This window comes from Primulina eburnea, chromosome 6 (assembly GCF_022965805.1).
Source record: "Primulina eburnea isolate SZY01 chromosome 6, ASM2296580v1, whole genome shotgun sequence".
NCBI lineage: Eukaryota > Viridiplantae > Streptophyta > Magnoliopsida > Lamiales > Gesneriaceae > Primulina > Primulina eburnea.
This window is the reverse complement of record NC_133106.1, coordinates 958435-964434: the sequence shown is the minus strand read 5'-3', so window position 1 is coordinate 964434 and position 6000 is coordinate 958435.

Here is a 6000-nt window from a genome sequence, read left to right as displayed (position 1 = left end):
CGACACTGGCTCGGACGATCCGAACTCATCGGACGATCCGAACTCATCGGACGATCCGCACTTGTTCGGTCCTTCCGATCCCACCGAAAATATAATTAATCCGATAATTAACTCAAATTAGGAATCGGGTTACTACAGAACTTCCACATTATCAAAGGTTTTTTTAGACAATATTAGAGAATTTGTTCTTTCGTGTTTAGGCTTTGACAATTAATTTGTTGGTAGCAGTCACAAAAGATTGAGGTACGTACAAGTAAGATAATTAGCATTATCAACTTTAGAAAAGTAAGATGCAAGATCTTTTTTTTGTCACGAAAATACACATACCGGTGTTCAGCGAGTCTAAACCAGATGATAAATCAAATGCCAGATGGAACTTTGAGCACGGGCAAGTCTTCTGGTACATCCGAAAATTAGTCGATGACAACGTGTACAATCACATTTGTAACGAGACACATGATCGTATGCTTTGGATGGAGTTGGAGACAATATATGCCTCCAAAAGTGGCAACAACAAACTATTTTATTTGAACAAACTACTTCAGGTTCGATACAAAGATAAACTCTGGTCGCAGATCATCTGAAGGAGATTCAAGGATTCATGGATGATTTATAAAGTATGGGCAAAAAACTTGATTACGAGGTGATAGATCTGATTGTTTTAGCTTCATTACCAGATTCTGGAGACTCTAAAGGTATCAATCACGAACACATCTCCAGGTGCGTTTTAAGTATAGATTTCATCGAGAGTGACATCTTGAATGAAGAGATGAGGCGAAGATCTCGACGTACCTCTGCCTCACAGTCAAATATTTTGGTTGTTGCTTCAAGGGGAAGAAGCGAGACCAAGAAAAACGCAAATCAGATGCCAAGAAGAAGCAAGTCCTTGGGGAGATATGCCAACATAAAGTGTTCTCATTGTGGATAAAACAGACATATTAAAAAATATTTTCGGCAATCGGAAAAAAAAACATGAAACCGATGAGCAAACAAACACCATTGACGAATTCAATGTTGTTCACGAGCTAAAGCAGGAGTCTGTAAACTTGGCAACTCATAGAGTGTTATCATTGTGGATAAACAGACACATTGAAAAATATTGTGAGCAATCGAAAAAAACACATGAAACCGATGATGAGTAAACAAACATTATTGACGAATTTAACGTTGTTCATGAGCTAAAGCAGGAGTATGTAAACTTGACAACTCAAGTAACTAATTGAATTATCAATAGTGGATCAACAGTCCACGTCACATCTCGAAGAGAATGCTTCAAGGGGACTTTGTTATGGTTAGGATGGAGATTAGCGATTTATCCAGAATCATGGGAAAGGAAGATGTGAGCTTGATGGCTCTACACTGGTCCTGAATAACATCAGACATGTGCCAGATATGCGTCTTAGGGGGTGTATTCAATGTAGGATATTTATTGACTTATAATGACTTTTGCAGATTTTAAAAGTCTAGATGTATTCAATTAAGACTTTTACATACTCTATAGAAATCTAGTGGTATTCAAAATAAACTTTTATAGAGTTTTAAAAAGCCAAGTGTTATTCAATATTGACTTTTATAAACTCTATAAAAGTCCGTAGATATTTAAATTTTTAATAGAATTTAAATAATTTCATGGAATTCATTAACATACAAACATTAAAGCCGAAGGTACAACAATAAATTGTCAAAAATTGTATTTGGTTCAATCCAAAGATTTGGATGGATTTTTAAAACTTCTAACTCATACACAAGCTATTTATTCTCTCTGTCGTTTCACATCACCTCTCTTCTTATCTTCTCTCCTCTCATCTATCTCTATCATTATTAAAAAATCATGGTTGTTCCGAGGCTATTCAATTATATCCACGCAATGCTAAATAATATGTTTTTCACATGTATATTTTCAATTAAAAAAACAAGGTTATAGATTAATCAATTGATGTATTTTAAAAAAATTACAAACATGCATACAAACCCAAATATATACACATGTAAGGATTAAATTATTTAACTTTTAAATAAGTAAATTATTTATTAATATAAATATTGAAAATTATTTCAAACTGAATATGTTATATATGTCAATTAATTATTATTTCAAAGAAATTAATAAAAAATAATATGTTATAATTACGTACAAAATTTATAAAATCCTATAAAAAAAATTCACAAAACTCAATAAAAAATATTGCAAAAAATTCTACATGAATCCACATAAAATTGTTCATAAATGTGTGAGATTCTGTAAAAGTCAATAAAAATCTATCAAATTCATAAAAGTCTATCATTTGAAAAAGTCATTAAAAATCGTCAAAGCTCTGGATTGAATACACCCCACTTAGTATGATATTAGTCAAAAGACTCTATGAAGAAAGTTTCTGGACAACCTTCCGGAAATGGGTATGTAAAATTTCAAGAGGATGACTTTTGGTGGAAAATGCATTAAAAATGTCGAAGTTGTATGCAGTTCAGGAAAACCATTATGAAAGTGTGAACTATGCGGGGGAAGAAACACGCATTGTCAACAAGCAAGTCCCGCCCTGTATAAAATAGGTTCTTATGAAGCAATACACGAACTGTTTTGTAAAGTCCGAAAAACCAATCTACGTAAATCACATGATGCAAACACAATAAATTGCATAATTGTTTTATTTAATTGATTTTAAATACTTACTTGATGCATATTATATGATTATATGATATGGTTGCATGATTAAATGATTATATGACATGATTTTGAAGGAATTTACCCGAATATTCGATAATAGGCTCGGGAAAATGAGACCGGAGACGACCAAGGAAAGAATAAATATTTGTCACTAAATATTTATTCTTTCCTTGGTCGTCTCCGGTTCAAGGCTTCTTAATACGATTAAAAATGATTTAAGTTTTTCTAAATATGATATAGTTCGAATTATTTTACGAGACGAACTTGATTGTACCTGGGAAGCAAGTTTTGGACAAACGAGGAGTTTTTCAAATATCAAAAATATTATTTCTGGAAACTAATTTTTATAAACATTTATTTTACAATTAAATAAGAGTTACTGAACCCAATTTAACTAAGTTGAGTAGGCCAAATTGCTCCTATACTTGGATGCCCAAAACCAAATCACATTAACATGCAAATTAAAATCTTTAAATAAAATACCTAGGCTATGAAACACACATATCAGCCGTTTTTCACAAATTATACACACACTAAATTCGGAAATATCAAGGAGGAAAAACTAGGGTTCTTCGTCCCCCGTTCGTTCATTCTCCTGCCCCCCTCGCTGACGATCGCGTATTCGAGCGTTCAAAGACACGTTTTCTAAACTCTTTTATGCATCATTCAAACCATAATATGCATGTTTTAATTTTTTTGCATGAAAAATATTTATGTTCGATGGTTTAACATTTTTTCAATTATTTTCAAAGTTTTGAACGTTTTTACGTATATATGAACATATTATGATTCCCAACAAGTACACTGCCAACTGATAGGCTCGTAATAGTTTGCATTTTTGTTGTCATATCTCTCATTGTTACCACTTTCAACGTGCTTAATTGACACATTTTTGTGTGATTTTAATGTAGGGTGAAGTTTTCTGTTCTTGCGATAAATTTGGGCTAAAAAGGGTGATTTTATATCATAATTAAAGTTGCCGATATGATCTTAGTGGAAGACGTGGAGCAGAAAAATTCAGAAGATGCTTTTGCATAAGGCGTGATCACGCCTTGTGACTACTCTTCTACTGCTTATGATTAGGTTTTATTTTTGAATATTGGTGTAACGTCTACTAGTTTTAAAAGTGCGGAATATTTATTTATTTTTTTTAAAAGCTCGCAATTACAAAATAACACTTAAAAATAATCATATTCATTTGCCAACAAGAATATCGCAGTTTAAAAATAATTAACGTTATACAAAATCAACGTAAACGTAAATGTGTAAAAATCGTAATATCATCAACATATAAAAATGTTTAACTCCTCTCAATCTCATAAATAAATATGCGGAAAAATAATGGTCCTCGGGTCGTGTCACCGCACATCCCGCCTGCCTACCCAGTCTTCGGCACCTCCGATCCCTTGATCAAAATGACACCTGCATCACACACGCCTAGTGAGTCTAAAGACTCAACACACATGTACCAGTAATAACAAGTACACATACGTAGCACACAGCAGTGAAAAATAACATAATCAACATACATTTCATGAGCTTAAAAACATGAACATAAGCGTGTCGTGTAAAATCGTAACTTGTCAAAACATGTCTCATCATGTTATCATATCATATGCGTAACTGTGACCTGTCAAAACATGGTAATAGCATGTATCATCGTATCAACATATACGTGTTAAAATCTTAATTTGAATTCCGTTCATTAGCTGTGACTTTCGTATTATCATGTCATCATGTCAGTCGATGGATCCATCTACGTGTAACCGCGGTACCTGGCGGCGAGGGACATCAGCGACGGCATTACCCGCCCACTGAGCCCGGGCCTTACATGTCATCGTGTCATCGTGTTAGTCACAACTAAATCACTTCCTTCAAAACGTGTCATCATGTTCATCACTTAATTGAAAGAATGCGTATACATAATTTTTCCTTTAAACCAAGCATGCACCATAATTATCATAATAGCGTAAAAATCATCAACGTGATGCATAAATATTTTAAAATATCATAAATTTGTGCTCAGGGCGCTGACAGGACCAAAATCTCACCCCGGGTGCAAAATGACCATTTTGCCCCTAGAAACCCAAAAATTATCGTTTCAACCTTGAACTTCTAAAATTGTCCCGAAGCTTACCAAACTCCTTAAAATATCCCAAAACATTTTTATAAGTGTTCTTAGATGTAAATCCCAAGCCAAAATCAGAACTTAACCGACACGTTTTAAAACTTGAAACGGAATCCCGGTTTCAAACCGAACCGACTCAAAACTCTACTAAATTCTTCCCAACCTTATACCATATCTTAACATATTAAAATGCTCCTAAAACCATGACATTTTCTCCCTAACACACGGCTAATCAATACTATAAATTTATTAACTTCTCGGTCCTATCCTATTTGTCCACCTCATGCACTTCCCTTGGCCACAACTCACGCCTATACCCTCAAATCGACGCACCACTCACGAGCCCACACACCAGGGACGTAGATCAGCATCTAAGGTACTCCACCGACTCAAACCTCCACTCCCATGCATGCCCCCACACCGCCATCTTACCCGCTAGAATCCCATCTCCTAACCCATGTTCCCTCGCTTCCACTTCACGTGTGCTGCTTCAAGGATCGAACCAGCAGAGCTAGGGTCCTCCAAGGACGTGGACCAGACCCACCAGGACTAGATCCACCGCTTGGCTCACCATAGCACCGATGGTTCTCCCCCTTACCCACAATACTAGCAAACCCGAACCCCCACCTCGATTCAACCCTTCGTCTCTACTACTCACAGCAAGCAACGTTCCGTGTTGTCTTCAGGATCACCCTCAATGCCTTTAACAATCTCTTAACAGCCGTAGGTCTCAGCCCCTTGCACAAACTAGGGAAAAACGTGAGTATAATGAAAAGAATGCATAATATGGATGAAAGTCGAAAATTTTCTTCATGATCTTGGACAGATCGAGTTCCTTCATGCATAATACATACAAATCAAATATATACAACATGAGTGATGCAGCAAAGGTGATACAAAGCATGCCTGGAATGATGCACAAACACGAGGCCGGAGGAAATTCTTTTTCAAGAACAAGAGCCAACCGATGGGGCCTAGCAGTAAATGATGAAACCAAGGAACTAATGAATTCTGAAAGGGTGTCGGCTGGTTGGTGGGGTAAAATTAGGTTTAGGGTTAATTGGGTGATTAGGGCCTAATTATATAGATAATAATTAGTGCATGGGCCATAAAAATACATTTTAAAAGTTAAAAAAAAAGGTTTTAAGCCCAACAAGCTTAAAAATAATCCCATTAAATCCAAACGCATTCCCGAAAAATATTTCGT